Source organism: Populus euphratica, unplaced genomic scaffold, assembly GCF_000495115.2.
Source record: "Populus euphratica unplaced genomic scaffold, PopEup_1.0 scaffold288.1, whole genome shotgun sequence".
Classification (NCBI taxonomy): Eukaryota; Viridiplantae; Streptophyta; class Magnoliopsida; order Malpighiales; family Salicaceae; genus Populus; species Populus euphratica.
In genome coordinates, this window is record NW_011500136.1 from 158,386 (window position 1) to 167,835 (window position 9,450).

At 33.7% G+C, this 9,450-nt stretch overlaps 1 pseudogene; it reads right to left on the reverse strand.

The window, feature by feature from the left end:
• The window catches only part of LOC105110518 (spermine synthase-like), a 15,673-nt pseudogene extending 10,071 nt beyond the window's left edge, over positions 1-5,602 (reverse strand).
• Positions 5,603-9,450: the final 3,848 nt, after the last annotated feature.

Here is a 9,450-nt window from a genome sequence, read left to right on the forward strand (position 1 = left end):
ACTGCCACGTCAGCAGTTCTGCACACCACCTGACACATCAGCACTCTGACCAGTCAAACTGCCACGTCAGCAGTTCTGCACAGTCATCAGACACGCCACCTGACACATCAGCACTCTGACCAGTCAAACTGCCACGTCAGCAGTTCTGCACAGTCATCAGACACGCCACCTGACACATCAGCACTCTGACCGGTCAAACTGCCACGTCAGATTTGGTTGACCTATATGTCCTACGTGGATGACACGTCATTACAGCCACGTCAGCTCCCTGGATTTTGATCCTGTGTGGCGGAGTCTACGTGCAACCGGTTCTGAGATTGAATCTGGGCCGTTTATCAGGCCAAAATTGTTTTGATCAAATCTTAGCCGTCTGAAGTGCGATTTGGACGATTTCAGACTTGTTTCCAGCTAATTTGATCGTTCGGGATGCAATGGTACGGTCCGATCGTTGAGATTGAGATCAGAAATGGCAGTGATGAATTATTAAAGAGAGATTGCCCGATCAGGAGGCATATGATGGTCATCATGGTGGTCGATGGAGCTGAAGAAGAAGAAATCAAACATGTTTGCCCAATTACATGTGGTGAACTATTATGTGGGGAATTTTAATTGCCTTGAGGGAAGGTAAAATTGGGACACTCTAAACACCCGATCATGTGGACAATTTAAGGTGGAGAGTGAAATTTGATGAAGACCAATCTTGACGAATCTGAGCACTGGTAGTCTCACCAGATGTTGAGAAATCAGGTATAAAACCAGGATACCCCAGATCACTTATAAAGGAAAGCCGCAACAAAGCTAGCAAATGGTTGTATATACGAAAAGACAGTACGATGGATAGATATAGCCTAAGAAGTTCTGGCTAGGAGATTGGGTTTTAAGCGGGACCGTTGTGACCCCTCCAATCTTTCCTGGGAACTTGCTTAGTGGAAGGATTATCCATACGGTACTATTTTCGTATATGTGACAGTTTGTTATGAAACTGTTGAAGAGTAGCAGGATGACGGCACAAAGGAACAGTTGGGTTTCGTATGATCAAGGATTTGATGGAGTGGTGATTTCTCCAAGGAAGTTAGATTCGGTGACTATAATTTCTCGAGGGGAGAATTGATGAAGACCCTGATAATGGAAGAGAAATACAGCAAAGGGATAAAGATTGGCACCCTATTTAAACTTGGATATATGTTGTGACAGGATGAGCTGCTGTCAAATATAAGCAAGGAATAGGGAGAAATCTAGAGAACCAAAATTGCACGAGAGCACATGAAGATTGTGTAGGAGTACCCGGAGGATCCAACGAGGTACTATAATGAGACAACAGGTGCAAGGAGAAGAAGAGTTCCTAGATGAAGCTCAGAGCAGAGACTATGAAAAAATTGTACAACAAAAGTCTCTTGTGCTCTTGATAAAAGCAACAAGCGAGGACCTTTCAATGCATGCAAGGATGGAAGGATGAGCTGTTGCAGATGCACCTAATTGAGGGGGTGCAAACGCCTGTGATAAAAGGCGACCGCCTATGATGAAAGGCGAAGACACCAAAGGGAGTTGGTGCGGGTGGAGCTGTTAAGCAGAAAAGGCGTAGAAGCTCCAAACATAGAAATTGAGGTGGAGGATTGCGAGGAGTATACCGCAACTTTCTCTTTCTATGTAATTAGTAGCAAAGAATTTATGGAGCCACTTTGAAGCATCTTAGCTGAAGGAGGATGCGATCGCCTATAAAAGGCGAAGACACCTTAAAGAGAAGGTGTGGGGGCTATGAGATGAGCCCATGATTAGACCGCCGCATGACGACGAGCGGAGACACCTCAGGAGAAGGTGTGAGGGCCGTGGAAGGAGCCCAGTTCAAAACGCTCCAGAGCCAATGTGATGGCTTGGTATGAGTGGACAGATGGATAGCCAATAAAAGGGCTATGATGAGTATGGAGACAAATGCAGGATTGACTTTCATGGATATTGCCCCCATGCTAAAGATCAATGAGCTAGAAGACATTTGCCTTGGACAATAAGTGGATGACTTGTGGAGCATTAAGACGTGGCTGCTATGAAGGAGTAGAGGGCATGCGCAGGTTCCGGGAACAAGTTGACTCTTGTCAAGGTGGTGAGCTCGGTAATGGCATTGTAATACTCAGAGTATGAAGACAGATATGGATCAACCTTTTATGGGCTGCCCCCATGGTTAAAGGTGAAAAGCTACCTGGACTCTTGAGACTAAGAGCGAGAGACTCATGGAGAAGTAAGGCGTGGTTCCTAGGGTGGAACAGAGGGCAGGCGCAACTCCTGGATGAGTAGACTCTTGGAAGAGTGGTGAGCTTGTGATCATATTGAGATACTCAGATAATGACTGTCGCACTTGAAATATCCGTTTGAGGGGGTGTTGTAAGCCTTGATGTGAGGCTTAAGGAATCATTCTGGACTGAGCGTGGTTGATACGCTCGAAGGGGAATGTTGTTCCAGAGACAAGCGTTAACACTATTCAGATGTGATGTGGCAGACCATCTGGTTATAGTGATCCTTTTGTGTAAGAAAAGGTGTGCTTAGGTCACTCTGATGATTGAAAGGTTTGGCAAGTACCTGTAAACTTGGCTACAAAAGCTCTCAAAATGGAAAGCTTGGAAGAGCTGCAAGATGCAAGCTTGTGTTGAAGAAGAATGAGGACAGTTGCCCCACATGAATGGCAAAGGGGGTGATTGTTAGGTTGGTTGCCATTAATGTGCAACAACCATTTGCTATTGCACCAACCATGTGCACTCATCCAAGATGTCAAAGGTTGGCAGCCACCATTGTTGAAGAAGAGTTGGAGTTGGCAGCCACCTTTGTTGAAGAAAAGCCTCCATGAATGCCTATAAATAGAGGCATATGCAAGAGAGCAAAATGAGTGAAGAGAATTATGAAAATGTGAAGAGAGTAGAGAGGAAGAGAGAGCTGCAATGGCAGCAGCTGCAAGTGCAGCAAAGAGAGTTGAGAGTTGAGTATGAGAGGGTGTAATCCTCCTCCTCCATGTATTTGTTTTGTATTCTTTCTCTATCTCTAAATATATTGACTTCTCCCGTGGATGTAGGCGGTTTTGCCGAACCACGTTAAATATTGTGTTAGTGTGCTTGGCTCTCCTATGAGTAAATATCAGTACATCACCGGTCGGAAATTCCCAACAAACTACACAGAGTACTACGGCATCATATCAGGATTCATACAAGGGTAGTGGAAACACTATGCATGACATCTCATGAATTTCAGATTGAAAACTCAAGCTTATCTTAAACTCAAGTTTCATTCTACTATCATTTTCTCGTGCTTTTCTTGCTTTAATTTACTATTTCAGAAAGAAAGGTAATTATAGTTCTTTCTTTCGAATGGAAGTTTTCATAACTCATTGACAAGTATAACTGTGAGAAAAAAAGAGAAGCAATTGTTCATCTTCCATTTCAAAATTTCCTCCTAGAGTTCCAACGAACAGGTATTTGGCAGGGAAAAAACATGAACGTCGCCTAACCAATCACTCCTGGCAGTAAATAAAATACAAGAGGGTGAAATTACAAGCACTGGTTCATACAGCTTTGGGAGATGGAATCGAACAAAGGGGAAGATGAGTGATCATCTCCTGGTATGCACATTCATCTTTCTCAGTCAGTTGAACAATACCATCAAGAACAAGCACTTTCCCATATGATGTTGACTGCGAAGAAACAACTCTGTATCAGCCATGCCAAACACAAACTACACAGATGCATCAAATGTAGGTAGACTTCATAAAGAGAGGTGGGCAAACCTCAAAAACCAGGATCTCTTGGTACTCTGACTTCCCTGGTATAAAATCTCTTTCACTTCCAATGTGTGTGCTTCTCCTGAAAAAGGATGCCCCAAACAACATCTGAAGAGAAATTAAAATTTTTATTGCAGAAACATTCTTTATAGGACGAGATTTGCTGCAAAAGAGAAAATTAAAAAGAAGAAGAAGAAGAAGCAAGCAAAAAATTAAAAGAACTCTATTGTGGAAGCTAAAAGATGGCAGGTTGAACCTCTGGCATCCTCTGTCCCTAATATTATTTCCCCAGGTTCTCCTCTGTCGTGCAATGTTTTTAAATTAACTTCAGCAATTAAAAGAATCACAGAAAACGCTTGGAGATTACTATTCACCTCAAAAACTGCAGAATTCAATACAAATAATTTGAAGTTGCCAGTTATTTACTATCATCAGTAAAAACACAATCCCAGATAAGCATATACAGGATCAACAAGTGGAGATAGTATTGCATTAAATGGAAATTCCGTAAAGGAGTGATGCATACAGGGCCACATGGGGTTGTTGAAGTAAACCCTTTCGCTAGCTTTACCTGTAATAATTATCTAGGTAGTGGTCAGTGTAAAAGCTTAGGAATAAAAGATTTGTTTTTTCTGTAATTTTAGGTTTTTTTCTGTAAACTGGCTAGACGTCCTTGTTAAACTAAAAAAAACAAGGGAAAAGGAGTGTTAGCAATAGTAGCGATCAATAAAAACCAAAATTCCCAAAATCAATAACAGAAATTTAAAAAATAAGAAAAAGATAATGACCAGAGCAAGAATGAGATTCTGAGAACCACCCAGAAACAACTGTGGAGTGGCATTTTGCATCAAGCTCAGGGGCAGATGCCTTAGCCTTCAAGCAACAAGAAGGAATAGCCTTCTCTGAACTATTCTCGTTATTCACCTTCCCATCCATAGTCTTCTGGCATTCCAAACCTCTTCCTGCGCCCCCCTCCATAGATTATCCTTTTCTTCTCCGGCTCCAGTCTCTGAACACCACAGAGTCAAGAAAAATTAGTGAATACAAATAAATAAAAAATAAATAAAAAACTTTATTAGTGAATACAAATGAAAAAACAATCATGGTGGTTAATCAATGATAACAAAATCAAAGGTTGGCCTTCAAATACAATCATTCAAAACATAAGAGTAAAGATTACCAAAAAAACTGTATAATTAGTGAATATAAATTATTAAAAAAATGAATAATTAGTGAATAAATACCGCAATGACAACAGGGTCAAGAGTCATGATAATAAATAAATTCCAGATTAGTGATTGATTCAGTACCAAATAGAAAACACAAGAATATATAATTAAGACTCTAATTGGATACAGATGCCACTTTCACTGAATATCAGAGAAGAAATTATTCATTTCCATTTTTTAATAATGTCACGGCATGCAAAGTGTATAACTTAGAAAGAAAAAGAACAAGAAGAAGTCCTATCTACACAGAAATAATCTATTCAAAAAATATTAAAAAGAAAAAAAAAATGTCAAAGGCAGGGAAATTGAGAGTTGGGTTATTAATAAACAAACAAGGAAAGAAATGTCAAATTCAACTAGCACTGCCTTATTTATTGAACATGATAGCAACAAACGCGCAATAAACATAAAAGGGTATGTTTGGTTCCCAAGAAACTGTAGGAAAATAAGAAAGAATCAAGAATATCAACATTCTTTTTCCACAAACAGTAGTTTTTTTGTTTTATCGTTCTTTGAGAAATTAAAGAAAGGGTGCAAGAAACTGAATTTTCTCGAGAAACAAACAAGAAAACATTAGGGTTTACTAAAAATGGAAAAAGAAACAAAGCCTTTAAAAAAACTTCTCTTAAAAAAAGCCCAAGATTGAATTCAAGAAAATGAAAAAACTAGAAAAAAAATATATGAAAAAAATTTATAAGCAATACATAGAGATATGACTGAAAGAAAGCTTAAAAGATTATAAGAAAAGGAAGGTTATTTCCTGGTGTTAATGTCAGTGAGAGAATGTATTATTGTCAGGCTTAATCTATGATGATCAGAAAGAATGAAGGGAGTAAGCGGGTGGAGAGAGAGAGAGACAAAGAATCTCTCCCTTGTGATGTCATTCTTTTACCACCGCTCGTCGAGTGTCTCGTTTCCAGATCAGAAGCACCAATCATATTGCAGTAACCCCTCATGTATTGACATGTTTTCTTGGATAATTTTATTATAAGCGAAAATGATCAATAATGTAGTGATTTCGTAGCCCACATTTCGATTTTTTAAACATTGACATAAAATTTGAATTCTATTTTTATTTTTTTATATTGTTTTTTATGTGTTGATATTAAAACTAAAATTTTAAAAAATATATATTATTTTAATTTATTTTAAAAAAATATTTAAAAATTAATTATTACTATAATATCAAGCGTAAATTATATCAAACAATTTAATTACTAAGAGTGTTTATGACAATAATAATAAAAATAACTTTTAAATCATAACTAAATAGCTCCTAACAAAATTGAATAAAAATATATTTAATAAAAAAATGAACTCAAAATATTAAAAAAAAATTGAAGGTAGGTGTAAAAGTTATAAAAAAAGAGTTGAAGTTTTCTAAAATAAAAATTTGTGTCTTTTAATTATCTTTTTTATTCAAGTCCAAATTTACTTTTAACAGAATATATTTATACTTTTTTATTCAAAATCTAAATACACAATTTAATTAACTTATAAAAGTTATATCAAAGATAATTCACGGTGCCAATGTATTAATATAATAGTTAATAAAATATAGATTCAAAACTCATACTTGCTGTAAGTAAAATCTTATAAATACTTTAATTTTGATGTGATTAGTGTGTGTTTGATAATATGGTGTAAGATATTTTTTAATTAAAGTATTAAAATAATATTTTTTATTTTTAATAATAGCATATTAAAATAATTAAAAAACATATAAAATCATCAATTTAATATTTTAACATCTGAAAAGTAATGTGAGAAGTAGAAACTAGAAACTAAAACCATTCAAGAATATCACCAAACATTAAAAAAAAAATTAAAAACTTGATATTATGAGCCAATATACACCATATATCTATTTTTAAACTGATTCAAATAAATCATTGCTTTTACTTTCTATTTGCTTGTGATGTGATAAATGTGGATCATACAAATTATATAAATTTTGTTTGGAAATATTTTTTTATTTTATAAAATTATTCTTAATATAAATATATTAAAATAATTTTAAATAAAATAATAAATTTAAAACAAACAGAGTTTTAACTGCAATCCCTAGCTTTCCTTGTCAGATTTAGCTTGTTGCCTAAGGAGAAACGATTTGTGCAGTAGCTGTTGCTGTCCTACGTACAGTTTCTGAGATCGAGTACACAGTGGTAGTACTTTACCTTGAGCTTCCATTTTCATTTTCGTGGCTCTGTGTTTTTCTCAGCTTCACAGTAGGAATGGTCCCAATGTGAATGATGTGATTGGATGTCACCTTCATTCGATGCTTGAGGCCAATGGCATTGCGCTAGACGAGTAGAAACTTTGAATTTTTTTTATTCCTGAAAGTGTGTTTGTTTTGTGTTTAAATATTTTTTAAAAAAATTAATTTTTTTAAATTTAAATTATTTTAATATGCTGATATTAAAAATAAAAAAAAATTGTTTTAATATATTTTGGAATGAAAAATACTTTAAAAAATAATCACAACTATAATTTTAAACACTACCTAAAAATTACACTTTTAAATTATAAAAAAACTCATTTTCTAAATAAATTTATAAAGATATTAATTTTAAAACTAATCTCAACATCAATTATAAAACTACCTACTATTTTTTACGTGTTGGAAATGTTTTATTGAAAAAAAATATTGGATATACAAGATATTTTCAAGTTTTTTTACATAAAAAATTCAAATTTCAAATAAAAGATGTTTATGCAAATATCTAATTAAATAGATCAATAATCATCAATATAAATAAAAAATTATCAACAATAACTAAAAGAAAAATTGGTGAAATTAAGAGATAAATATATATCAAGATATTTAATAACATAAAATAAAATATTTATCCAGTTGTATTTACTGAACTTATTTATTTAAATAAATAAATAATAATAGAAATAGAAACACAAATAAAACTAATTGAATAAATTAATGTCCTAAAAAATATTATGCTAGGCTGAATATACAAGAAATATTATTTAAAAATAAATATTTTTTATTTTTAAGAATAAAGCTCATTTGTATAAAAAAATGAACTAAAATAATATTTTCAAAAATCAAATGCAAACAAAATATTTTTTTTAGAAAGAGACCTTATATTTAAAAAATACTAGAAAACTTAAGGCTCAAGTAATAAGACTGGGATAAACTTATAGAAAATCAATTTAAGATAATCATAAAATCTTTTTTTTTTAGAATGACAAGATGTCTAACAATATTAACTTTTTAAACATGTAGCTCAGGTCATTAACTAGATCAAAATCACTAAAAATGAAAAAAAACATAAAACTCAATCTTCGGCAAATCAAATGTTGATGATGAAACCAGAAAAAAATCACTTACACAAAAAAATAAAAAAATAAAAAATTAAGAGAATAAGGGTGAAGATAAAAAAAAAATAGAGCAAAAATAAAAACTTTCAATTGGAAGGTTAAATTGAAATGAAAAATAACTTTAAAAAATAAAAAAAATAAAAATAATTAGGGTCAAATTAAAAAAAAAACATAAACTTTAATTAAATGATGAAAATGAAAACCAATAAAACTTTAACAAAAAGGACACTGAGAAAAAAAAAGAACCAAAATGAAAAAAATACTAGAAATTATAATTAAAGTACTAAATTGAAAACAATTTTTTTTTCTAAAAGGCATAGGAATAAAAATAAAAAAATCAAAAGAATAATAACTGAGATTGAAATAAAAAAAAAAAAAACAAAAATCATGTACTATTCTTAGCAAAGGAGAGAACAGAAACGGAAAAAAATGAACATCGTCTACAAATCACTATTATATGTTATCATGCATTGCACCATGAGAAATAAAATGTGGTGTTACTTCCAAAAACACAATAAAAGTGCATGTTTGGCTACTGTGTGACGTATCCAGTGGTGGAGGCAAGGGGTTGGCAGCAGCCCCGACCCTTACAAGAAATTTTTTCTCCAATCCCCTTCCTTGTAAATATTTTAAAAATATTTAAAAATTTAATTTGGTTCCTCTTAATTTTTAACTTGTCCCCCCTTAATTTTTCTTTCTTGCTTCGCCCTTAGATGTATCATGTGCCGCCTAAAAGCATTGATGCCGCCCAAATACTAATGTATAATAAGCATAACTCAACAGCTTTCTGAAATTAAAAAAAAAAAACAAAAATCATGTGCTTTTCTTAGCAAAGGAGAGAAAAGAGACAGAAAAAAATGAACATCGGCAACAAATCACTATTATATGTTATCATGCATTGCACCATGAGAAATAAAACATGGTGTTACTTCCAAAAACACAATAAAAGTGCATGTTTGGCCACTGTGTGACGTATCCAGTGGTGGAGGCAGCGGGTTGGCAGCAGCCCCGGCCCTTACGAGAAATGTTTTCTCCAATCCCCTTCCTTGTAAATATTTTAAAAATATTTAAAAATTTTATTTTGTTCCTCTTAATTTTTAACTTGCCCCCCCTTAATTTTTCTTT